Source organism: Triturus cristatus, chromosome 2_1 (genome assembly GCF_964204655.1).
Source record: "Triturus cristatus chromosome 2_1, aTriCri1.1, whole genome shotgun sequence".
NCBI classification, from domain to species: domain Eukaryota; kingdom Metazoa; phylum Chordata; class Amphibia; order Caudata; family Salamandridae; genus Triturus; species Triturus cristatus.
Window position 1 is genome coordinate 842,106,004 of NC_140581.1, and position 13,461 is coordinate 842,119,464.

The following is a 13,461-nucleotide window of genomic DNA, read 5'->3' on the forward strand; positions in this document are numbered from 1 at the left end:
GACAAAAGGTTGGAGGGCCATCCCACCCATGGATACCGTAGGAACCAGGACACCTACACCAGAGAAGCCTGGTGCATAGATGCGAAGTGGCGTCGGAAACCACCTTCGAACTCAATGGAGGACTTCAGGAAGATGCTCCTGGCGAAGAAGGTGAAAGTGTCCATTGGAACCAAAAGGTGGATTCAAGATGTGAAGTGCCTACGAGCAGAGGAGACAGAGTCAATGCCACTTAGGAGTGACTAGGATGCATGGAAGACAAATGCCCACCGATGTCTGGTGATGCAGGAGAGTTGACAATGACCTTGGAAATGCAGGTGTGTAGACTCGGCAACATTGAGGAAGACCAGGAGCCGTTTACAAGCTGTCTCATGTTGGATGTCAAGAGCCAGGGGGGCAGTGTCCGTCAGGAGCACTAACCAGCCTTGGCAACGGCAACCAACGTAGTTTGCGAAAAAGGTGCAAGGTCCAAGTGACTCACCATGAGCAGGTAAGTCACAGCAGGCCAGAGCAAGCACGAGCAAGCGGGAGCCCACTGGAGCCAAAGAAGACCCTCGAGAGGACCCATGGGTCGAAGGCACAGGAGATGCAAGATGACCTTGAGCAGCTCATCAAAGTATGAAGACCCACGGTGCAGAGGATGTGGTGCAGGCGAAGATCTTAGCTGCAGGAGGTGCTTGAGGCTGGAGCTTCTTGGAGCCCGAAGATCTCTGGTGAAGAAAGTCAACAAGCCTTGGTAACTTCAAGTCAACATGGTGCACAGGGGTATGCGCCAGCAGTTCGGACGAGGGATACTGGCTTCAAACTTGCTAGGGAGACAGTGCAGGCCTTGAGGGAGTTGTAGAACCTTCACCTGTATTGCTGAGCCTTTCGGAGTTCGTAGAAGCTCAGGAACAGCAGACCGGTCAGCTTGGTTGTGGTGCCTGCAGAGGCAGGGAAGTGACTCCTTCACTTCACGGGAGATTCCTTCAGTTGTCTTGGATGTCCACAGGCCTTTGAAGGATCCTGTATGGAGCACAGGCACAGATGTTGCAGCAGACTAGCAGCCCTGAGACGAGGAGCAGCAGGAGTCTTCCCAGTTGCAGTCTTGGTGCCCAGGGCAAAGTCCAGCGAAGTCCAGAGGGCCTAGACAGTTGAAGATGAAGTGGTTTCGGATCTGAATCTTGTCCCGCAATGAATCTAAGGAACCACCCACGGGTAAGCCCTTAAGTACCCTAAGGCAAGGGTTGGGATGATTCAGGGGTCCCTCCCACAGGAGAGACTGGACAGTGGGGAGAATACTCCCATGTCCTCTGTCCATTTTCATGCCAGAGCGGGAGCCAAAGGCTCTCTGAACTGGTTCCAACTGAAGTATGCAAGGAGGGCACCAAATGTGCCCTTCAAAGCAGTCTAGTGGCGCTGGCAAGCGCCCACACCCTGTCCCAATACACTAAACCCTGTCTGGGAGGTGGTCACTCCTCCCTGTGACAGGATATCTATTGTTCTGCCTTCCCCTGCTCGAGAATGGTTCAGCAGGAGGAGTGCAGAATTGTGTCTCTGGTCGGCAGCAGCCCTAGCTTGCTGTCCAGTTCTTGAAGACTGATACCGGGAGCACTGAGGGCCTCCCAAAGGAGCTTTACATTGCATGGAATCATACCCCCACACCGTTTACGGTGTGGATGTATGATTCCACCATGTTAATACCAAACATGACAGGGTTTGTTACAACCAGTTTAGAGATGGTCATCGTGTAATGATGCATGGCCACTCTGTATATTGTAATGGCTGATGCCCTTACAACCCGGGAGAATGGACTTCGAGGTTATAGGGGTGTCCCAGTCATGCAGGGACACCCTCACACTTAGAATCGAGCACCCTGCCTTCAGGATTTAAAGGCCTGCCTGAGGGGTGACTTAGTGACCTCAAATATAAGTAAACATATCTGTTGTAAGTTGTGCTAGCTCCAGCTTACACAGGCTGCAATGGCAGGTCTGTAGTCACAGTTTACATGGGTGGCATAATACATGCTTCAGCCCATGGGGGACCCCTGGTGTACCTATGGCCTGGGGACCTTGGTACCATATACTAGGGACTTAGATAAGGATGCACCAGTAGCCAATCTGGGGTGTACCTAAGTACTTACCATAGCCAATTTAGGGGAGAAAGCACAGAGACTGGGGTCCTGATTTGCAGGATCCCGGTCAGACTTGTCAGAAACAGCATAACACCAGGCACAAAGTGGGGGTAACCATTAAGCAGATCCTAATTTCCTAAACCCCCCAGCTCTCAGAGCCCAAGTTTAGTATGGCGAAGACTTCAGCATTTTGAAGATGCCCAAAATGGGTAGAGTTGACCCCGGAGCCTTTACCCCATTGGTTAGGGCATCCACTGGAGTCATTCCCACCCACTAGGTTGTGCCAGGCATGAATGTGTTATCTTTAAGCACCCACATCACATTACTTTCTGGACCTGAGGAAGACGAGAAGAGAACTGGACCTGCTGTCTCTGACCTGAGAAGAGCCCTGAAACCTGAACTTGCTCTCCCCCTTGTACCCAGGACAAACAAATTGACTCAAAATTTCAGAAGTCTGATCTCCTTTTAAAGCTATAGGGGCACAACAAGCTGCAAGAGGACATTTTCTGCAACTGCCCAGTTAACTCGTGGCAACTGGAGCTGGACCGGACTCTCCTATTGGCCTCTGCCTGCTACCATGTGAGTCTCTAGATGCCTCCCCTGAGGTGCTGGAGGGGTAGGGGCTTGAGAAGTGCACTTCTGTGGTGGGTTGAGACTTAAAGGACTAATGATGAGTGTAAGATCTTTGACCAGGAAGAACTTGGTTAGGGTATTTGACCCACGCTCCATCGCTGTCAGCATCAAATTGTGCCTAGGCCCTGTTCTATAGTAACCATTGACTATCATTGGCACCTTGTTGGTGCTACTTCTGCTTAAAACCTTAACAAGTCATATATCCCATTACCCTTATTAGTTTTCCGTCATTTTGATGTCATTTTATAAAATTACATTTTACTGATTAATTAGGTGATTTTTATTCTTTTGCATTTTGACTTTATTACTGTGGGAGTACCACATAATACTTTACATGTTGCCCCTAAGTTAAATCTGTCTGCTCTGTGCAATAGAGCTCAGGTTAATTTTGTGAATTTGAGGATTCACCCTGACATGGGTTGTGGTTATTACTTCTTGTGGGTGGATAATCGTCCCTCCCACCTCACTGAACTAATAACCACATTTCTTACATTGGTGTTCAGTGTTGGCATCCAGGATTTGTGTTTTTATAGTACCAGTAAGTTGAGATCAAAAATCCCTTTAATTTGACATCAAGCTCTGCTTTTATTTTTTCAAATTGACCTCTGATTTTTAAATGGAAGTGAATCCGAGCCACAGTGAGAACTTCAACATGGTGGTGCTGCAGAAGCTGTGCAAGGCGAGTGTCCTGAAGCCAGCAAAATGGGCCATAAAAGTGGAGTACCAGATAGCCAGAGCATGGGAGAAGGTCCGTCTGCTACAGGGCCACACACAGAAGCAAGAGGATGATGAGGTAAAGGAGAAAGTAGTCATGAAAGAGCGGGTAGATTGCAGTGCAAAGGCTCCAGCGCCAAAGGAGGATGAGCCTTTGGGAGCCAGTTCCCTTCCTTATCCAGAGTGGGAAGCCTAGCATCCGCCTGCAGCCTGATGTAGTCTGAGTTGGATGACAGACAGGGAGGTCCCTGAAGCTAAAACTGGCCACCCTGGCCATGTTGGAGATACAGTTGGCCACAGAGAAAATGAAAGCTGAAACTGCAACAGAAAGAGAGCTCAAGGAAAAAGATTTGGCCTTGGTGGAAAAGCAAATGTTTTTGGCTAATGCAATTCATCAGAAAGAACTGGACCTGAAAGCCAGGAGAGTCACAGATTCCGGGGAGATGGTGGCAGTGACACTTAGGTGCCTAGAGGAGGTAAAATGGTCCACATACCTAAAGACCTGGTGCCTAGCTGTGTGGTGGGGTATGGCATAGACAAGTGGTTCGAATCCTATGAGGTGCCCTTGTGTAGTCCCAGAGTCCCTGGGGAGGGCTTGGAAGCTAGCCTACGGAAGCATATGTCTTCTACAGGTAGGGATCCCTTATTGACCCTTGAGAAACCTAACAGGATGAAATATGCCATTGTTGTGATTTTTGGTCTAACAGCAGGTCAGGGAGGGCAAAAGCAGTCCCACTAGTCATGAGTAGACTTTGTGGATTCATCAAGTGAGGCACTGGATGATTGGGTGAAGGGCAGCAAAGTAAAAGATTATGATGGGCTTTATAATTTAATTATAAAGGAGCACCTACTGAGTAATTGTTTTACAGAGTTGCATCAGCACCTAATTGATTCCATGCTCACTGTACCCAGAAGCTTTTGGGAAAAGGCTGACCTTTGGATCAGTAACAGAGTGTCTAGAAAGGTACCTGGGAGTGTCCCCAGAAAGCTGGTTCAGGTCCCACTGAGCATAATAAAGGGGACATCCAGAATTAGACTGAGCAGTACCGCAAAGGGTCTCAAAAGAGTTTGAGGGAAAGGATTCCCCTAACCCTTCTGAGCACAAGGAAGGAGGTTCTGGTGGGTGGAACGGCAGGGCTCCCTTTCTTTCAATCAGGTATTATGACTGTCACCAGTCAGAAGGGGGACTTTAGCTATCCCAGGAAACCACTCACATGTGGGCTGTGCGGGAGGTTGTCACCAGGAGGAGAAGAAAGTGCAAGCCCTAATGGTCTTTAGCTGGAAGGTGGAACCAGATGGTAACCTGGTGATCCCCGAGTGTGCGATTCATCACCTCCATCAGATCATACTGAATGGGGTCCCTGTCACTGCTTTGAGGGATACCTGTTCCAGCCAGACCATGGTGGTGGAATAGCTGTTTTCCCCAGAGCAGCATCTGTCAGGACAGATATAAAGGGTAACCCATGCCAGAAACCCATGCTCATGTGCAGGACCTTTTCTGCCCTGTGGTCCTGGAATGCAGAGGGGAAGTGGCCCAGAGGGGGGTCATGGAGAGTTGTAGGACAGGGAGGCAATCCATAGTGAGAGGATCAGTATGTCAGAGAAGCTAAAACTGACCTGGAGGGGTTGTCTGCACTGTCACAGAGACAGAGGACAAGGGTTCTGCCCCAAACAACAAGGAAAGAGCCTGCCCAAATTGATTTTAGAGGGTCCTCAATAGAATCCCAGAGTAATAAGAGACAGTCCGGAACAGACAGTAGCAATTAGTCAATCATTTTATTTTTTAAGGGGACAAAGTGCATGGGTCTGGGATTCTAGAGCCTGAATCCACTGTGTTCTCTTCCCTAGTTCTAACCATGATTCCCTCGCCAGATGTAACTACAGCCTCATCCTTTTCACCCAGTGGGTCAAACTGGTCCCTAATGAAAATAGCAAGGACTTATTGTACTACTGATGTAAATTGGAAGTTACCAATGCCACTCCTCTGTCCAGGCCCGTAAACGTTAGTCATTATTCTGCTTTGTGTCAATTGTCAGAAGCCTGTTCACAGGGCCGTGTGGCAAGCAGCAGTTACTGGGCCCAACCGTGGTGGTTGAGGCCTTTTACTCCTGATGTACTGGGCCCACCTACTAGGGATCCTGAGTAACTGGGCAAAGTACCCCTTCAGTACTTGACTCTCAGGAATAGTGGGGTCGGAACAGTCCAAGATTCCCTCGGAGAGAGGTAGATACAGGGGGATGGACCTGGGCTCACAAGTCCAAATATGTGCATCAGCAGCAATAAATTATTGTCGTGCCAAATGCTCACTTTTATAAACCAAGAGTTGTATTTTATTTTATTCCTAACAAAACAAATGGAAATATAACATTCACAAGCAATACACACTCCCCTCTCAGGGCTCTAATGTTTCATAGGCAGTTCCCCATGTCCCACTCCCCACTCCCTCCTCACTCTAGCGATAGAATATTCCACTATAGGCAACATGCAAGGCAAATCCTACTAGTAGTTGGAGTCTCAAGAGCTCACTCCGACTCTGTATCAAAGTCAAAAGTGTTCCAGGACCTCAGCGCTATCCTGCAAACAAGTTACCCTGAGGTTGGCCGACCTGACTTCAGTCTTACCCACACTCTGGTGCTAGAGAGGCAGCGAATGGTTCAGTTGAGTTCACTGCAAATTGCCACGGTGGGCTGCACTCGGCGATCACTGAGTTCCTCACACAGGGCAACTGGTATTTCCTCACTGCTCTTCCTAGCTGGGTAAGTCTTTTGGTCCATCCCTCAGTGAAGAGAAGGTAGTGTGAAGTTCCTGATGCTAGTCCTGCGTTCTTATGTAGGTGCCTAGGGGATCCCACGATGGCCTCACTTCTCAGGCAACACTCCTGGTAAGGTCAATATTCTTGTCAGTTCCGGCGGCTCCCCTCCGGCATACAATGTCCCCATACCTCTAGTGTACATGGGCACCAACCCATTCAGAACAGCAGATGCCTGCATGTTGGCCTCTCTTGGCATACAGTGTCACCAGCTCTTCACTGTGCATGGACTACGGCCCAGTCCACCTGGCAATCCGTCCATGGCGACCCCCCCCTGGTATATGGCTGAGCTCTCACTGTACACTGACTCTGGCCTGGTCGACACATCGATGATGATAGTTCACTTAATTCACTTTGCGTTGTCCCCTCCTGGCATATGCGGTTGCTTACACCTCAATGCACACAGGCTTCTGCCTGATGGGCACATCGGTATCCAGTGCTCACTTCAAGGCGGCCCTCCCCTGGCATACGACGTCGCCAGTTTCGTCTTGCACACTGGCGAGAACCTGATCTGTGAAGCAGCCATTTCCTCACACCAGGGGGTCCTGAGGTGCTGACCCCCACTCACACTCCCTTTCCTCACTCAGGCAATCCACTCAACCAAATTCCCCACTGGACTTTCCTCCCTCCAACAATCCCCTCTTCCTCACAGTGTACACTAGTCTTGGCAAGCAGGCAGGCACTGGTGCTCTAGGACCCGGGCAGGTGATTCCGTGGGTTAATTCCTCTCATTCAGCAGAAAGACTAGCAAGCCTTGGCCCCCAGTTCTGAAGACAGGCAGAAGTCTTGCAGACCTTCTCCTAGCACAGCCGGACTGGCTGCTTGACAGTTAACAATATTGGGGGTCTTAAGCGCCCCTTCTCATAGTCTATTTACAGACACCTAATGTGATTTAGAGTCTCAGTCTTTGAAGTTTAGGTTGGGAGTCTGCTTCCTTTTGAAGTGCCTACTGCTCTGCTCTCTCTTCCTCTGCCCTATCTCGCTCTTTAAAACAGTCTGTCACAACAGGAGCGTCTCCAAAGTTGAAAGTCATACAACACAATCTATGAGAGTGACTAGAGTTCACACCTGAATGTCAGCCACAGTGATATGTGCATCAAAGTGTTAGCCCAGAGGCGCACTCCTACACTTTATGATTCTTGTATCAGGCCCATCTCTTTCCTGAGATATGTCCAGGCCCCTTCCTTATGACAGCACTCTTTGCTGTGTATGGGGGACACCTGGCTCTCCCTTCTTCAGTGTCTCACCCTGCTTACCCACCCAGTTTACAGGAATGCAGCAATACACAAATCTGTCCATCCAGCTGCTCGCCGTATGAGTCAATGGGGATGGCCGCTCAGGTGTCATAATTTGTATGAAAAGCTCATAATTCAGTTCATTATACCCTCCACGAGGCGTGCCAAAAATTCCTCATCGGAACGTACCCACGCCCACCCACAAAGTCACCTGTACGTTCTGCACGACATCCAGATATCTGAAAAATGCTACACATTTCTCTGGATACTTCTCACAATACACACTCACGGAAATGAGAAATACTGTTGTCCAGTTTTCCATATTAACTTGGCCTTCAAGACCGCTCGTACTCCTCTTCCTTGGAGCCTTCTTTTGCCCATATCTCCTAATGCAACATCTGAAAAATGTCCACATATTCCCCTTCCATATCCGCTCCCTGGTTGGAAACAGATGTGCTCCCAAAGGCTTCTTAATTCCCATGTAAGGTAACTTATGGCTCCTATATCACTATCAAAGGAGAGAGAGAGGACTACGTAGCTAGTCCGTATCCCTGGGGTTGATATGTGAGATCAAAAAGGCCTAGCCTATTTTTGAATTTACATAGACGCAAGACTGTAAGGCAGGGTACAAACCATTTTGTTTCTTCATGAAGCCCTCACCCACCAACCTAGTTGGTGGCATGCTTCATCATCGGGCCCACCCAGTGACACTGAGTGTGTCCCGGGTGTGCTTCGATGCCTGGATACAGCGGAGCAGGTATGTATCTGAGTGTGCAGTGTAGTGACGTGAAGGTGACGATTTAAAAGCTATGCAGGGATCCCAGTACCCGAGGGTAAATTATATTTTAATAACTGGGTCACTGCTAGCATTAAAAAAGGCTGTTGGATGGTATAGGAATGTTAATTAGGGTTTCCTACATCCAGGTGTGGTCTACATGTTTCAGCCAGGCCTTTATGATTAAAACTGGCTTTCCTCAGGACCAAAGTGTGTAGGTGCAAATTACTTACATTTTTTTTTTTTTTGAAAAACCTTTATTTAAAAATCAGGACACAGCTATTCAGCCGACAACCCGGAGGTTCGGCAGCATCGATAATTAGAAACAGTGATGCGTCCCCAGTACAGTACAAAGAGAAGTGCAAAGGTTCAATTTTAAGTAAACACAAAAACTCACAACAAACCCCAGCAAGGCAAGAACACTAAAAGCCCATGGTGAGAGCCCCCAGGGGAGGCCGGACCCCACTCATCTACCAGTTACAAGATAGTGTAAGGAGGAAGAAGGGGGACAGCAGAGGTCCAAATAGTTCATAAACCAGACTGTGCTGGAAAGAAGGTCAGGGGGAAAGCTGTTCCTCGGGAGGTTCCAGATCAGGGGCAAGACATATTCCCCCCCTGTATTGATTCCATCGCCCCCAGATGGCGTGCCACTTCCGGGGGCGGCCTCTAGAGCAATAGACCGTCTTCTCCCTAAACATGCTCCAGTCCATGTTTTCTTTCCACGCAGTCAGTGTGGGGGGCCCCGAGGAGCCCCACAATCGCGCGATATCCCTCTTAGCGACCATGTTACCCAGAGTCACCCATTGGGTCCGCGCCTCATCAAGGTCAGTGGGCCCCCAGACATTCAGGAGACAACACCGCGCCTCCGGCTGCACAGCAATGCCCGTCACCTCCCCCATAACTGCATGGACTCTCCTCCAGAATTCCACAATGACACCACACTCCCAAATGATGTGCAGGAAAGTACCCACCATACCACACCCCCTCCTGCACAGGCCGTCCTCCGAGAACCCCATGTGGACCAGCCTTGGCCCCGTCACATACACTCGGTGCAGTATTTTAAGCTGCACCAGCCTCAGACGCGACGGGATCGCAACCTCCTTAGGAGAAGAAACAGCTGACTGCCAGTCCTCATCATCCAACTCGAGGCCATCCCTAGTCCACTGGTCCCTCAGCCCCAGAAGCATGTCCGCCCGGACGTTTATCAGTTTCTTATATATGAGCGAGATCGTGCTCTCGGGCATATGGCCATCAAGGACCCGGTCCTCGAAAGGGGAGGACTCAGGCACCTTCTCACCCTCCACGAGGACTGATCGGAGGGCGTGGCGCATCTGAATATACCTGAAATACTCGGAGGGCCCCAGCTCATACTCAGTCTGCAACTCCTCAAAGGACTTCACCTTCCCCTTATGCAGCACATCACCCACCCTGGAGATGCCAATCAGGTCCCACTTATCAAAGCCTTTTGAATGCCAAAGCCTTCCCAATCTCTCCGATTCAAACAACGGGGTAGCGAGGGTGAGCCTATCCTTCCAGCCCAGCGAGTCAGTTGCCATCTTCCACACCCGCACTGCCACACCGGTGGGCCCCGTGAGGGACGAATCTAGGGACCGCGAGTACAACGCCCTGTAGTAGTTACCACCACGCAGCAACCACCTGTCCATGGCATACCCAGGGCTGAGGGCAGGGCCATAAAACCCATGATTGATCGCGCTCAGCTGTGTGGCCCAATAGTACCGTTGGATGTCTGGGAGCGCAATGCCCCCGTCGTACCATGGAAGCGTCAACTTTGCAATAGCAATTCGCGGCCGCCCATCCCACAGCAACGTCCTTTGGAGGCCTTCGACCTCCCGAAAGTATTTGGCCGGCACCCAATCCAAGGTATTCTGTAAGGCGTAGAGGAAGCGGGGAAGAGACATCATTTTGAACAGGGCCGCACGCCCAACGAGGGAGAGCGGCAGCCTCCGCCAACCTTCAACATCGCGCCTCAGGCGTGCCGGGGGGGGAGCAGATTCTTCTCATAGCGCACAGCAGAGTCCATGGAGATAAAGATCCCCAAATACACGAAACCCTGCTGGGCGACCTGTATCGAACATGTTCTAGGGATCGGTGGAACCTCGCCACTAAGAACATACAAATACGATTTGCTCCAATTGATGACGAGACCCGAGTTCCTACCAAAAGATGTGAGTACGTCACAGACCACTATAAGTGACTTCTTAGGCGAGGCAAGATACAACAGGATATCATCGGCATAGAGCGAAATACGGTCCTCGTGTTCAGGCGACCACCGAAGGCCCCGTATATCCGGGTGCCAACGTATCCACGCAGCCAGAGGCTCAAGGGCGAGGGCGAACAACAGAGGCGACAGGGGGCAACCCTGCCGAGTACCCCTCCCAAGCTGAAACGGAGTCGACGCCCGACCATTCACCACAACACTAGCTAGCGGCCCCTCGTACAGCAACCTCACCCAGCTCACAAAACCGCGTCCAAAGCCGAACTTGGCCAGCACGGCCCACAAGTATGCCCACTCCACCGTGTCAAAGGCCATCGTGGCATCAAGAGACGCCACAATAGCCGGTTCACGCAGCGTGCCCGCCCTGGCGATTACGCCATGAAGACGCCTAAGATTCAACGCTGTGTTTCGGTGCGGGATGAAGCCGGATTGATCCGGGTGGACCAATTCGCCAAGTACCCTAATCAAACGGGTCGCCAGGAGTTTAGCCAGAATTTTCGGCTCCGCGTTAAGAAGTGAAATAGGCCGATATGAGGCGCACTTATCGCGGGGTTTACCCTCTTTGTGTATGACCACAATCGACGCCAGTCGCTGATCCAACGGGAGGGTCCCACCCCCCCGCGCCTCCAAAAACATGGCGCGCAGGTGAGGGGCGACCCTATCCGGGAACAGCTTGTACAGGTCGATCGGCAAGCCGTTCGGTCCCGAGGCCTTACCCGAGTTTAACGCGCGGATAGCCCCCGCCACCTCGTCGACCGTTATGTCACCATCTAAATCGTCCCGATCTATAGCAGAGAGGCAGGGCAACTCGATATCACGGAGGAGGTTACACGAGTCCTCGGGCGGCCTATCCGACGCAGAGGCATAAACCCTACAGAAATAATCCGAGAAACACTTTACAATCCCCTCAGGTTCCACAATCGCCTCTCCCCTCTCTCCCGTCAACTCTGGCACCACTCTATTGACCCGTTCTTTTTTGTCCAGCCACGCCAGGAGTTTCCCTGCCTTATCACCAACATCATACAATCGGCCCTGCTGTTCCCTACTGAGGGTCTTAGCGGCGTTCATCACCAGGTCTTTATACTCAGTTTGCTTCAAACAAAGCTCATGCAGTGAGGACTCTGTAACCTCCTCCTCCATCGCTCCCTCCAGAGCCGCGATCTCCTCCTCCACCTGCAGGACCTCGCCATCTCTCCGCCTCTTGGCAGCCACTACTAGGGAGAGGGCTTCCCCCCGAAGCACGGTCTTAAAAGCTTCCCACAGCGACACTGCCGAGTCCACGGTTCCCTGGTTGTCCTTGAAAAAATTATCTACCTTCTTTACCAGGGCGCTGCGCATCTTAGGGTCTCGGAAATACCACGGGTTGATAGGGGCCACCCTTCCTCCTCCCTCCCGACCTAGATCCAGCCGGATCCACACTGGCGAGTGGTCAGATATACCGCGCGCCATGTGCCTCGCCTCGGATACCAACGAGGCATGCGCGGCCAGAGTGAGCAGGTAATCAATCCTGGAAAGGCTACCATGTGCCCCGGAGTGGAACGTGTATTGGCTCTGTGTGGGGTGCCGGAGCCTCCAGCAGTCTATCAGGCCAAGCGTGTCTAGGAAGTCTGGAAGCCATTTCTGAGCCCCCCCTGTGTCTCTGGGCGGGTATCTATCCAGCAGGCCGGAGCCAACAGCGTTGAAATCCCCTCCCACCACAAGCATTCCCCCCGGGAGATCCAGCAGGGCCCTACTCAGATCTGCAAACGTGGAGGCCTGCAGGGCCGGCGGGACATAAACCGAAACTAAAACCAAAGTCCGTCCTTCCCACCGCCCCGCCACCGCCACAAACCTCCCCCTATCATCAACAATGGTGGAGTCCACCTCAAATGGCAACGAAGCTCTAACTAGGATGCCCACACCCCTGGACCCAGATGAGAATCCCGAATGTGCAATGAATTTATACCCCTTCCTATTCAGGGCATAGCACGTATTACCTATAAGATGCGTCTCCTGCAGCAGGGCAACATCCGGCATTGATCGTTTCAAGAGTTGCAAAACAATCCCCCGCTTAATGCGATCCCCCAAACCATTAACATTCCAGCTTATAACACTTAAGCCCCTACCCCCCATCCTCAAACGGAAAAAGGCCCACCCCACACCCGAGGAGCCACCATGGAACAGCCCTGGAAATAATCATCATGCCTTGCAGAAATAAACCCCCCAACAACAAACCCAAAATCCCTGAACCTCCCCCCACCCTGCACCCCTGCTGCAGCTTACAAAGCCCCCCCAACTTGCAGTGTGCCTGTCGCCCTACAAAACCAAAAGTCTACAAAAAGTACCCTAAGGGAGGGAAAGAGCACCCCTCGTCCTCCCGCAACCCTCCACAGTTACTGCACTCTATGCAAGTCTTCCAGTATAGACAAATCGAGTCAGACCGGCTCCGAGATATCAGCCCTGTCCATCCCGGCCACTGTCTCCATCCTCGGCTGTGTCGTCCCCCGTCCGTCGCCGGGGCAAAGCGTCCAGCCATTCGTCGGCCATAACAGGAGAGTCAAAAAAGAATGTCCGATCGTCGTGCACCACCCGCAGTCTGGCAGGGAAGAGCATGGCATACTTCAGGTCTCTTTCCCGGAGCCGCCGCTTCACCCCCAGGAAGCCCTGTCTCTGCCTCTGCACCTGCTGGGTGAAGTCCGGATAGAAATTCACCGACGCGTTCTGGAAGGGGACCGGGCCCGTCACCCTCGATGCTTGCAGGATAGCGTCCCGATCTCGAAAATGAAAGAGCCGGGCGACGATCGGCCTCGGCGGGGCACCCGCCTTGGGCCTCCCGCCCGGCACTCTATGGGCCCTTTCCACCGCAAAGAACTTCCCAATGCCCTTAGGCTTCAGATGATTAAGGACCAAGTCCTCAACAAGCAGGTCAACCGAAGCCTCATCCGAGGACTCCGGGACCCCGATGACGCG